The 14206-nt window shown below is 41.5% G+C and overlaps 2 pseudogenes; one reads left to right on the top strand and one right to left on the bottom strand.

Annotated features, from left to right (window-relative positions):
- Positions 1–2093: 2093 nt before the first annotated feature.
- LOC118596405 lies at positions 2094–2603 on the top strand (annotated as a pseudogene).
- A 4081-nt stretch (positions 2604–6684) lies between these two features.
- LOC118596394 lies at positions 6685–13706 on the bottom strand (annotated as a pseudogene).
- Positions 13707–14206: the final 500 nt, after the last annotated feature.

Here is a 14206-nt window from a genome sequence, read left to right as displayed (position 1 = left end):
CTTCCAAGTGCTGGGATTAAAGGTGTGCACCACCACCCTAGCATTCCCCACTTCTTTTAATTACTTTAAATTATTTGATTTTAATGAAAGAACAGGACTGAAACCTTGATTTCATTTCTTGAGAGGCTCTCAATTGACAAAGTTTAACAACCAGTTAATTAAGCAGGGCCTGACTGTTAGATCAGATGTAGCAGTGTTAGTAAACTTTTGATTCAGAGACCAGACCTGATGGGCTGTTGTGGCTACCGCTATTGGAAGCCATGATGGCTAGTTTTTGTATTGTTCTTGTTTTTGTCAACTTGACAGAGGCTACAGTCATTTGAGAGATAGGAACCTCAACTGAGAGAATGTCTCTACAAGATCTGGCTGTAGGCAAGGATATAGGGCAATTTCTTAATAATTGAAGTGCAAGGGCCCACTCCATGTTGCTTGGGTTCATCCATGACCTGCTGCTCCTGAGTGCTGTAAGAAAGGAGTCAGAGCAAGCCCCAGAGAGCAACCCAGTAAGCAGCAAACCTCCATGGCCTCTGCATCAGCTCTGGCCTCCAAGTTTCGACCCAGTTTGGATTCCTGTCCTGACTTCCTTCAGTGATAAAAGTGTTATGGGACCCTCTGCCAATTAAAATATTTCATCCCCCAAATGCTTTGTTCATAGTGTTTCATCATAGCAATGATACCCAAGTAAGAAGCATGAGGGCCAATAATACCCTAAGTCCAAAGGGAAGGAGAATTGTGACCTCTATCTCCAATGACCCCTGTTGAATACCTCAAGCTTTTGCCAGGTGGACACAATGGCCCCCAGGCTTGCAAAGGGAGCAGGTGTGGAGATATATTGTTTGTGTTCTAACAAATAAAGCTTTCATGGAGATCAGAGTGCAGAACTAGGCACTAGACCATAGAGGCCAGGCAGTGGTGGCACATACTTTTAATCCCAGCACATGGGAGGAGGAAGCAGGAAGATCAGGAGGAGTTCAAGGCTACTCTGAGCTATACAAGATTGATCCAATTGAAAGAGAACTAGTATGATGACCACACTCTGACTTTATGCCTTGCAGCACCCATGAATGTTTGGGAAAGACTTGAAGATGAAGGAAAGGCACCAACAGCCCTACCTTTAAAATCATTAGTGCACAAACCTCCACCGAAGCTCAGGCCTTCAATTGCAGGACTAGAGAGGTAGAGACAGGAATATAAGGCAGCAGGAGACTAGAGCGCAGCCCCTTCTTCTGACTGAATATTCTTGGTAGAGATATGAAGTCCCTCTAATGACTGGCTCCTTTACTTCTCTGATCTTTCAGCAATTAGCCCTAGATCTGACTCTGAAATTTTATTAATAAGGCCAATTAGAATTCACGTTACATATGGCGCCCAACACGAGGCACAGATTCACAAAAGAAGCTGCTTGTCTGTGACTTTGCAGCCACAAGCACAGACATGCGGATGGAGTCACTGCCCTGCTGACTAAGGTTTTGTTGCAGCTTCTCTGCAACAACATGGGCTCAGTACATTGCCAGAGTTAGCCCTTCACCTCTGGCCAGCTCTGTATTTAGGCAGTTCCTGCTTTACATGTTGCTTCCCCAGGATCTCCTGTATGCATGTAACAGATATCAGGTTCCCTCTCCTGATGGGCTGTGGGCTTTCCCTGAACTTCCTCCTGCCAAACTAAGATAGCTGTCTTGAAAACCCACTCAGGCTTCTACTGTTCTATGCAGAAGCAGTCAGTCTCACATCTTCATCATCATCGTTGGCAGATTTGGTGAGCCAACTGGGAATTCTTAAAGGGAGGAATTAGTTAAGAGAATTTTGCCACATTAAAAAAATGGGAAGCATTATTAGAATTGAGAGAGTTAGGTCTCTGAATGATAATACACTGGACAGTTTGAAAATGAAACAATTAAATGAGAAGATAATTTAGATAGAATTTATTTAATGTCAATTTTACACATTACTGGTTTTTATCATTTTTGTTTTATGACTAAAAAAGTCGGTTAATATGAGTGCTAAGATGCAAGTTTTAGAAAAGTGTATTAAAACAGATCATAGAGATATTTAGACCCAGACAGAGTAATTAAGAATCAATCTCGAGTTCCAAGATGGTGGCGGCGGTCTGTGCGACTCGGGCGTCTGGGCTGCTGGGCCAGGCCCTCCCACGGGTGGGGCTGCCCATGTCGAGCAGCGCCCATGGCGAGGAGGGCTCAGCTCGCATGTGGAAGGCCCTCACCTACTTTGTGGCGCTGCCTGGGGTGGCAGTGAGCATGCTCAACGTCTTCCTCACATTGCAGCGTGCAGGAGAGCATGAGACCTGAGTTCATCTCCTACCCCCATCTTGCATCAGGACCAAGCCCTTCCCCTGGGGAGATGGTAACCATACCCTGTTCCACAACCCTCATGTGAACCCACTTCCGACTGGCTATGAAGATGAGTAAAGAGAACCTGGACCTTCCCCCAGACGGCAAGGGACCACAGCACTGGTGTGGACCATTACTGTGTGTGTGGACCATGAAAGCGCATCTTTCCTTGTATCAAAAGGTGACCATTACACCAGTCTTCCATCCCTTTGCTCATAAGAGGAGATGGCTTGAATAAATAACTTAAACTTAAAAAAAAAAATCAATCTCAAAATTGCATTATAAGGTTAGAGGAACAGCTTAAGGTTTTCAAACAATCAACTTTAATTTATCCGGTTACCTTACAGAAACTGCCAAATGATAGATATCCCCAAGGCTGTATAAGTGCTGAATGGACTTCTCTGGAAATGTTAGATTTTAGGAGCTTCAAAAAAGTGATAGTCTATTTGGCATGCATTCACCTTTTGTGAAGCAGATGTTAAACTCATGGTCAACTTGTAATAGAATTATATCTCAAGACTGAAGATACTTGGTTACAGCAGTCTTGGAGTCTGGTCCTCAGTCACAATGGAGGACCTGGTGGAAAGATGAGGCTATGACTGTTGAACAATGAGGTAGGGCTAGAGGTATGGAAATTTCCCAAGAACAACTTCTTGGAGATGGAGATTATGTACAAAGGCAATCACTATATGATAACAACACTCTGACTTTATGCCTTGCAGCATCCGTGAATGCTTAGGAAAGAATTGAAGATGAAGGAAAGGCACCAACAGCCCTACCTTAAAATGATTAGTGCACAAACCTCTATGGGTTGAGCAACACCCTTTAACATCAGCGAAATTACAGGCTTTATAACAGCTGGTAAAGGAACAGCTAAATGCTCAGCATATTAGAGCATCAACCAGCCCTTGGAATCCTCCTGTATTTGCCATTAAAAAGAAATCTAAAAAATGGAGAATGGTAACAGATCTAAGAGCTGTTAACAACATTATTCAGCCAATTGGCTCTTTACAGCCTGGAATTCCTTTGTCTTCTCTGTTACCTAAAGGAGGGCCTCTTATAGTTATTGACTTAAAAGATTGTTTCTTTACTAAACTTTTACAAAATAGAGGATACAGAGGAAAGTGACTGATGAACTTTGCCAAATAGGTAGGACAGTCCTTCAAATTTTCTGCTTCACTGAAAAATCTACCAGATGCTCTAGGTCTGTAGGCTGAATATGGATGCCCCAACATTGCAGGGGAACTTTGTCCAGTCAGCTTGAGGTCCCTGCCATTAGTTGACATTTCAACCGTTTGGGGTCTTTGATGAAGATGAAGACTAGTTATAATTACAGTTTTCCTTAGTTATGATAAAAGATAAATTAGATATGAAACACAAAAGAGACTGCTGTACTCTGCCAAGACGATAACGTAGCCCTTCAGAATATCCTATTTCACAGAAAAAGTCTGTCAGATATTCTAGGCCTGAAGATAGATTCCCCAATGTTGCAGAGAAAACTTGGGTGACTGTCCAGGCAGTCAAGTGTTTCTGCCGTTTCTTCTGGTGGTATTTTATTTGTACTGAAATGTGATTTTATTTGTATGTTAATAAATAAAGTTGCCTTGGGGTCAGAGCTAATAGCAAGCCATAGCAGATGCTGGGTGGTGGTGGTACACACTTTTTATCCCAATCACATGACAGACAGATCTCTGTGTTCAAGGATACAGCCAGCATGGAGACACATGCCTTTAATCTCAATACCAACCATACAAGACCTGGAGGTCTGTATAGACAGGCAGTGATGAGGAGGTCATGTGGTTGGGTTTACAACTAATGAGAAGGCAGCTGCTCTGACCTCTTGGGCTTTTAACTCTGCATTTGGCTTTGTGTTTCTTATTTAATAAGACTGTTACATCTACAGTTTCTCACATTTTTTGGAAGTTGCTTACTTGTACTTCCTGCTTACTCAGTTAATATTATTTCTTTCTTGGATTTCTGATTGAGTTGAAGACTTTATAGTTATAGTTTTCCTTGTTACCAGATTCAGAAAAGAAATTCACTAAAAAGATGTAAAGTGTATAGGGTTGAAAGACATTAAAAGATAGTTTTGGTAATGCAAATTAGGATAGAAGGTGAATTAGGAACAACCTTTTGGACTCACCAAGATAGGATAGATAATGGGAATATTTTCTCTGAATTTGTCAGATGTTAATAGACTGGATATTTTTAATGAAATTATTGTCTTATATATTGTATATAGCTATTGCACTTATTGTATATATTTTCTCTTATATTAGTTATAGCCTTCTTTTCTTACTTTAGACAAAAAGGGGAAATGTGTTGATATGATGTTTGTGCTCTAACAAATAAAGCTTGCATGAAGATCAGAGTGGGGAGCTAGCCACTGGTAACCATCAAGACCAGGCAGTGGTGGCGCACACCTTTAATCCCAGCACTTGGGAAGAAGAAGCAGGAAGATCAGGAGTTCCAGTCTAAAAAAGAAACAGAGCCAGGAAGTAGAAGCTTAGGCCTTTATTCTCAGCACTAAGAAGGTAGAGACAGGAATATAAGGTGGGAGGAGACAGAAGCTCAGCCCCATTTTTGGTCTGAGGATTCGGTAGAGATAAGAAGTCTCTCTAGTGACTGACTCCTTTACTTCTTTGATCTTTCAGCATTTCCCCTAGATCATAAATAATTCATTATTTATTTATTTGGATTCACATTACACGTGGGGCTGAGGAGCATGTCACCATCATCTCTGGCATGTGATTCAGAGAGGCTGGTCTGGCTGACATTCCCAGTTCAGATTTCATTCTCCTCAGGTAGCGCTCTTTCCTTGGCTGTGCATGGTGGATCCTGAAGCTTGGTGTTCAAATGAGTGTCCATACTTGATCCTGCTGTACTGACTGGCCTCTTGGTCAACTCTGTCTCATGTTTACTCAAAACTTTTTGGGACTCATTACAGAATCATGCATTGGCCTGTCATCCTGGAACTGGATTTGCTAGGAGAAAAACTGAATGTCAGAGTAGGGGCATGGAAAATTCATCTACAATATAAATTGAGTACCATTTGGGTGGCAGATACAAAGATTCCCTATTGACAGCATCCTCATAGGTCACAAAGGGAGACAAGAAAGGCAGAGTAATTGGTATTTGACCCTCAGTGGCTTGAGAAATTTAGGATGTGGGTATAAACTCCTCTACTTGGCAAGGGAATCCATCTGACTGCCATGTGAAACATGAGGAGTAATTCATCATTCCTATAGATAAGGAGGACGTTCTCCTAATCTGGCCACATGCCAGAGGGAGACAAGAGCAGCAGACTTCCATCATGTTTTCTTTCCTTGTGTATCCTCACCCTGTAATGTGGCTAGCACACAATTTACTCTGATAGGGTCTGTGTCCCATCCAAAGGATGCTACTTGGGCCTGGCAGTGAATTGCCATGCATTGGTACTATAAATTCAACACCTTTAGTTTTAGCCCTCTATTTTCCAAAATAGCTTTAAAAAACCTAATTACTGTTGATTTTTAATTTCACATCATACTAAACAAAGTTTAAACTAGTTTTGAGGAACATGCTCTGGGTTCTACTTCAACAGCACATGCAGAAGGTTATAAAAGGAGAGATATAAATTGGCCCTCCTCCCATCTCAGCTTTGTAAATAAATTTCACTTGGACTTAGTATGACTAGAAATACATGGGCCCAGTAGAGACTTAATCATTTATAAGTCAGTGATTGCTAATGTTTAGGTGTTAATTACCCTGTATCACCAGTTTATAGTAAATTAGTAAACATGAGCTTTTGAGAAGACATTTTCAGATCTGAATTAACAATAAAGTAAGATCTGCCCCTACAATGTTTCATACTTGATGACCACATATCCACAAAACAAATACATCCTTTCTGCTGAGTGAGTGGAATTGACTCGGATCCTTATTTCAATATGGTTCCAAGTTTCAGTGACACTATGTTGGATACATATGAGAAAAGCTGTCCTGAACTTAAAGAGAGAGAGGGAGAGAGAGAGAGAGAGAGAGAGAGAGAGAGAGAGAGAGAGAGAGATTTTCTTTATTCTGGAATCAACTATGACTGATAATGTGTTCTGTGAGCATTTCCTGGGGGAGAAAAACACAAATACCCATTCACCCCAGACTGGTACCAATGTAGACCATTCCACCAAAATCCAACATGGTGAGAAATATGAGTCTATGGAGCTTCTTACACACCTGGGGGAAATGTTATTACAGGAGCTTGGGTGACAGCATTAGAAAAAAATAACAGGGGTTGGGGATTTAGCTTAGTGGTAGAGCGCTTGCCTAGAAGGTACAAGGCCCCGGGTTCAATCCTCAGCTCAAAAACAAACAAACAAACAACAACGACAAAAAAAACCCAGTAACTATGCCACAGGCCAGATCTCAGATTCCGGGCATGCAGCACACAAAGTTATGAAATGGTAACAGTTTCGTGGAACACGTATAGTTACAGAAGAAAGAGTGTCATCAATCAAGGCACATTTCAAATACATTGAAGAAATTGGTGCGGAGGTGACAGCAAAAAAGAAGTCTCTACTGTGTTCTGATGACATTCTTACCTTTGTGTTGGTGGAAGTTAGATGATGTCCCTGTTGGTATTCCAAAATAATTACGTTAATCTTTTCCACTATGGATTCATTTGATTTGAAAAAGGTCTGAATGATTAGCAAAGATTTTACTACAGTGAACAAACTCACGTAATTTGTATTCAGAATGAATTATTTGATGTCCTTTAAGGGCTGAAGAAGTGTAAACTCTTTACATTTGTAGGACTTCTCTCCAGTGTGAACTGTCTTGTATTCAGTAAAGCTACAATGATTAACAAAGGCCTTTTCACATCCCTGAGACGTGTAGAAGTTTTCTTTAGAGTGAATTTTCTTTCATGCCTTCGAAGAGATGAAGATGAGGAAAAACATCCGCTACACTCTTCACACTCATAGGGATTGTCTTCAGAGTGAACTGTTTGATGTCGTCTAAGGGCTGAAGAAGCAGAAAAACAACTGCTACACTCTTCACACTGGTAGGGTTTCTCTCCAGTGTGAACTGTCTTGTGTCTTCTAAGGGCTGAATTGTAACGAAAGGCTTTGTGACATTCTTCACACTTGTGTGGTTTTTCTCCAGTATGAATTGTTTGATGTTCCTGAAGGCTTGGAGCTCAGGAAAACATTTTTCCACATTCTTCACACTTGTAGGGATTATCTTCAGAATGAACTACTAGATGTCTTCTAAGGGCAGGAGAAGAAGAAAAACATTTGATACACTCTTCACATTTGTAGGGTTTCTCTCCAGTATGAGCTATTTTGTGTCTCCTAAGGGTTGCATAATTATGAAAGGATTTATGATATTCTTACACTTGTATGGTTTCTCACCAGTATGAATTATTTGATGTTCCTGAAGGTGTTGAAAAAGGTAAAATTGTTTGCTACATTCCTCACTTCTGTGATGTTGCTTTAGGAATGAAGGATAGCAAAAAGCTTTGCCACATTCTTCACACTTGTACTTTTTCTGTCCAGAATGAATTCCTTTATGTTGGTTAAGGATTAAAGCAGAGGAAAATGTTTTCCCACATTCTTCACATTTGTACAGTTTCTTTCCACAATGAACTTTTTGATGTTGCTTCAGGAATGAACGATCATAAAAAGCTTTGCCACATTCTTCACACTTGTAGGGTTTCTCTCCAGAATGAATTCTTTGATGTTGCTTCAGCATTGATGGATAGTAAAATGATTTGCCACATTCTCCACACTTGTAGGTTTTCTCATCGGTATGATTTTTCTGGTGTATAAAAAGTGATGATCGAGTACTGAAGGCCTTATGACATTCTGTACACATGTAGGGTTTGTCTCCAGTGTGAAGTCTCTGGTGTATAGATAGAGTTTTATGAGAACTAAGACCCTTACCACATTCTTCACACTTGTAAGGTTTCTCCCCTGTATGAATTCTCTGGCGTTGAATATGTAATGAGTTACAATCAGTGGCCTTGCTATAATCATCACAATCACTGGGTATTGTTCCTGTTGAACAAAATTCAGATATGAACAAAAGCTAAGCAGTATCTTTTATAAAATAATGTATATTTTTAAATGGAGACACTAACTGATACATATCTAACCATAAATAAACTGCAGTATATTTCAATACCTATGTGTACTGAGTATAACTAATAAAATAGAGTGGATGGAAACAATCTATACTTCTACTAGAGTAAAAGTAAGGGGATTTTACTAACAGAAATAAGCCCATTAAGCAATATAGATATTATAGAGCTGGACATCCATCCATGAGATTATAAAGTAGCCAGGCCTGGAATACACTAAGTTAATTGTGATTGTGTGAGATTGGTCCAAAATAAAAAAAAAAACGTAACTTTTATACTAAGTATAGGCTTTTAGTTTCTAAGGTACAAAAGGTAAGTTACATCACAAGTAGACTGTCTACAACAAGATTAAATAATATAAAGGGGTTAGGATAGTATTTCATGTTTTGTTTTAATGACAAAATTTTTATCTGAAAGATATCATCATGGTAAAATACTTTAGGCTCGTGTGGATAGCAGAAACTTTGCAGAGGCAACCTATCTGTCAATGCATAGATGAAGATCTTACCTATTTCTTTCTTTGTTTTTTAATTTAATTAATTAATTAATTTTTTCAAGACAGGTTTTCACCACATAACCCTGGTTATCCTGGAACTCACTTTGTAGACCAGGCTTGCCTCAAACTCAGAGATCCTCCTGCCTCTACCTCCCAAGTGCTGGGATTAAGGGTATGTATCATCACTGCCTGGCAAAGTTGAAATTTTTAACAGGAATAAATTATTTTCATTTATTAAGTCATACTCTGATGAGAGTTACTAATTTATTGAAACCTGTTATAACAAATAAAACAAAGATATAATAGTTAAAGGTGAGTCACCTAATGAGTGATTAAATATATTTGATGTGCCCAAAATTGTGTTTATATTCATGCTAAATACAAATATAATTGATTTACAAAGATAATATTAGAGGAAGAGACACATTTATACCTTCCATAATTGAGTCCACTGTATATGCTATCAAAGTTGAGCCTAGGAAGGTATCTCAAACAAATTCAAGTTCAACTTAAAGCTTGCTTAATATGTAATAATATTGAAAATCAGATGTACTTTACAAAAACTAATTATTGAAATTGAATGCTTGAGTAAAAAGGGTTAAATCTACACTACACTTGCATGGCAGGACACACCCATGATCAAACATCACACTTACTCTCAAAGGGACACAGACCTATCAGAATAAATGGCATTCTAGTATCAACACAGGATAAGGATGCATGAGGAACAGAACTTGTCATGGTCTGCTGCTCCTGTCTCCCTCTGGACTGTAAGCCAGACCAGGAAATTCTACCCATTATCTGTAGGGAAGATGAATCACTCATGTGCCACAAGACAGGGGGTGGATTCTCTCATGCTGAGGGGAATCTTAGACTCTGCACCTAAATGTCTCAAGCAATGGAGACACTCATTGCAATCACTCTGTACTCAGTGCCTTATGAACTGATGCTGAGTATCCTATGTACAGGGAACCTTGTACCTATGCCTGGCACAGCTAACCCCAGAGCTGAGCTGTCCATGTCTGATTGTGAAGGAGTCCTCAGCAAAGTGGTAGATAATGTATGACAGAGGCTCTGCCTCAGGGCCAGTCAGCACAGCAGGGTGAACTACGGACACTCATTTAAACTAAGGTGCATGTGACATGTGTGGACCCACCACATCAGGTAAAGAAAGCAATACGGCCTGAGGAGGAGGTGAGGTGGATGTGACAGTTCACCCAACGCAGTCATTCTGAGTCACCGTCCAGACACAACTAGGACCAGCAACTCAGTCCTGCTTCCATTCACATGGAAGAAGTTTGTAGAACTCAACAGGAGACCTTTAGATGTAGGGACCACAATATCTCTTCCTCCCATGAGACTCATGGTAATATTAGTCAAAATGCTTCTTAAAGGGCTAAACCTAATAGCTACCAATGACCAAACTCTGACAAAAGACATTTTACTAGCTCTGATATATCTGAGAACATCAGGTCTATAAATAAAAATTTCTGCTATCTTTAAAAAATTATGACTGAGTAGTATATATCCAAATAAAGGTTGCTCTTTGTATATGGTATTAAAAAAAAAATGGAGACTTACAACTTAATAAAACACCCAAATATACTAACTGCCATGAAAGAGAGGTGCAAAATCATTGGTTACATAACCGGTGTGATGGGGACCAATAGATCAACACCCAAAGGCCCAGCAGGTTCTCTCACCCTTCTCTTCCTACAACTAATCTGGCCCTGGTAACTAACTGTTTGTACAACTTCATTGAAAAAACAAAGGAGCCTCTGTAAATTAGTGTACCTTATGGCCCAGTACATCCTCATATAAAACAAGTTAATGCTTTGACTCTTCCCTAAGATCAATAGGGAATGAAGTGTATAGGGTGACTCGAATTCATCTGAGTTTTATCCAACTGCTTCCCACCCCAAACTGTCCTAATTAACAGGACTGAAACTGTTGGGCTTTCTGCCCCTGTCTAACTATCAGAGATGAAACTGTGGATTTGGCTTCATAAACCAAACCATACTAATTTCAGTGTAGAGATCTTTCTGGCATGAGCCTGATTTCAAACCCAGCAAATAAATGACTCATCTTCATAAAGTGGCATTTCCCTGAGTCTTAGAAGTCATGGTAAATACAAGCACAGCTCACCATTAGGGAAATACAAAAGCTTAGGAGACTTAAACCATTATAAACTTCTGAGACACATCCCTCTTTGAAATCAAAGATAAGAAGAGACCTAAAGAATTGTCTCCATGAAATATCTTGTTTCAATAACTGAGGGAAAGTCTGCCTATTTGTTGAATCTTTAGACTTCAACTCTGTCCCTGACCCCCTCTTTCCTATCCACCTGGATGCACGGGTGCTGCTGCTTGTATCTTCAGATCCCAAGGCCCTTGTCTTTGTTCCAGAAATGTCACCAGATGTGGCTTAGAGACAGCAAGACCTGTTCAGAGGAAAAGGGAACAAGACTGTTGAAGTGTTCTTCTACTGGGAATCGACATGTCCCTCTCAGTACACTGTTTATAAGGAGAGATGATGGAATAATTGACTGCAGACAATCAGTTCCTTAAATGTTTTCTCACACAAATGAAGTACATGAAATACAGTACATGAAGGAATGTACAATGTCCAGATTCTGAGTCTCATTGAAAGGGAATAACATTGAAACTGAATTGTGAGCCATCAGGAAAGAGGGTCCTGCACTTCACCTGGACAAGACAGGGGAGCTGGGCTGGTGGGGTGAGTGTAGGTGAGCTGACCCAAGGACCTGGGAGCAGAAGAACTGGCTCTGTTCCTTGCCTCAGGCTGCATTGCGTGGGCTGGCTGAGGCAGTGCTGGAGAGCTCACCTGGGTGCTGACAAAGCAGGAAAGCTGCCCAGCTGACAGACCCAGCTACCACCCAGGCCCAGAACCAGGGCTATGCACTGGCCTACTCCAACATCCACCTTGTCCATGAGCATGTGAAAGGGACAAACTTCAAGAACCCAAACTGCAACTCCACGACAGTGAACGAAAGTAGAATATCCAAGAAGAGCCCCAGTGAGAGCCCATTATAGATGGGGCAGCGGAGGCCAGAGGCCTGGAAGCAAACCAATGACTCATGGCAATGAATGCTTGCAAGTGAAGATGGATGGACTAACGGGTGAACTTTGTGACTCACAGGGCCACACCACAGCGTCTGCAAGATTCTTCGCCTTTTTAAAAAACTTGGCTTGCTTGTTCTGGTTTTTGGTTTTTCTTCTAAATTTTATTGTGTTGTAGCGGGCGAGGTTGCAAGGGCAGAAGTGGAATCGGGGATATTTAGATGGGTGGGGTGGGGATGCATAATGTGAAATCCACAAACAATCTGTAAAAGCTAAAAGAAAAACAAACAAACAAACAAACTGTGAAACACTTTAACAAGTGTGCTCCATGTCTCATGCCATTAAATTTCTAAAAGTCCCACTAGAGTGACGAGCACATACTTCTAATTTGGATAGTTCAAACACATGGAAAGAAAAACAATGAAATGTTTCTTAGCTATACACCAACCTCCCTAACTTTTCTAAAATGAAAGCTATGAAACTCACTGTTGACCTGCTCCCATGAGATACCATGCAAAGTGAGCAAGCTACATGTTGATGTGGAAATAAGAATTCACTATGGATGATCCTCACCCAGGAAATCAAGGTTGCTGTAATTCTCCAACATCACATCCCTATATAAATTCCAATGAGCAGGCTCCAGGCATTCCCACTCTTCTGGAGAGAAATCAATGGCCACATCCCAGAAGGACAGCATTTCCTGAAACAAAGATCAATGGAAGAATTGGCCTTGCAACCACACACACCTTCCAACTCAAAATATGCTGCTGCATGTGAGAATGACTGTGGAGGACACTATGCCAGGCATAAATACAACCGAAAATGACAGCGTGATGAAATTCTGGGCTGCTCAGGTTTATTCCTCGCATGTGTGTGGCCCTGTTCAAATCTTTTGCAATGTCTCTCTCCATGGCCTCTGTCATACTCATATAGATCGATGGACAAGCCAGCACGTGGTTGTTGGGAATTGAACTCAGATCCTCTGGAAGAGCAGCCAGTGCTCTGAACCGCTGAGCCATCTCTCCAGCCCTTAATTCTTTAGCGGGCAAGAGAACACGATCAAGATCTCAAGACCGTTACATTAGGCGGCTGCAGAGTTCAGGACGGACCAGACCCCATTTGCTCTACAGACACTGAGAAATCTGACAGCGTCCATGTGAGATGGCTCAGCTAGAGAAGCATGCTTCCCCACCAGAGCTGCTCACTGAGCTCCCAGCTCCGCCTCAGGAGCAGGCAGTCAGCTGACCATCATTAGTTTGCAATCCTGGACTTACATGATCATCTGCTCTGCGCTACCGGGCAGCTCTCCTGTCCCAGAAGCCCAAGGCGGACTCGGGCTGCTCGCGGCGTCATAAGGAAACCATCACACAGGGTACATTCCCCATCGCCCTCTCCCCAGCCCTGACCTGCAACCTCACGTGCCCCAGCCAGTTCAGCACAGCACCTCCAAGGCAGCTTCGCTGCCCTCCCACCCACTCAGGTCCGCTCCCTCCAAGACGGACCCCGCACCCCGCACAGTGCCTGAGGCTGCGCTGCACCCTGGACCAACCTCCATGTCAGAGATGCAATAGGACTGTAGAGCAGGGCAGGACTCTCGCCCAACTTTGTGGAAGACTCAAGTGTGGAAACCAAAAGCCAAAAGAGAATTTCCTGGAAGGCTCCCTGTGATGTCACAGTACCATAGACTACATTTCCCAGAAGTCTGTGCACCAAATTCCGGGAACCCAGGTATGTTGTTGGTTTTTTGGGTTTTTTGGTTTTTGTTTTTTGTTTTTGTTTGTTGTTTGTTTTTTTCCAGTTTCTGGATGTTCCCCTGACAACCCACTGTAGACTTTGGTCAGCAGAAACAGAGCCTGAGGAACAGCCCCGGGGAGTAAGGCTGGTGTTCGCCTTGAGATCCAAAACAGGAGATGGGTGAATGTGAGTGGAGCCCTTGACAGAAGTATTAAGCTTATAGGTCATTTGTGGTTCATACGTTCTGATTTTAATCTTCCTACATCCTGAAAATAATCACATTGACTCAGTTTTACTTTAGAATAACGAAGCAAGACTCTAATGTGGGATTGAAAAACATCTTAATATAATTTTTGAGACCAGCCTTCCTATGTCTGACCTGCTCTTAGTTGCTCAGAGGCTTTTGCCTGACAGATTGGATAGCTAAGATTGG

The sequence above is a fragment of the Onychomys torridus genome, chromosome 15, assembly GCF_903995425.1.
Source record: "Onychomys torridus chromosome 15, mOncTor1.1, whole genome shotgun sequence".
NCBI classification, from domain to species: Eukaryota; Metazoa; Chordata; class Mammalia; order Rodentia; family Cricetidae; genus Onychomys; species Onychomys torridus.
This window is presented reverse-complemented; position numbering and strand designations above follow the sequence as displayed.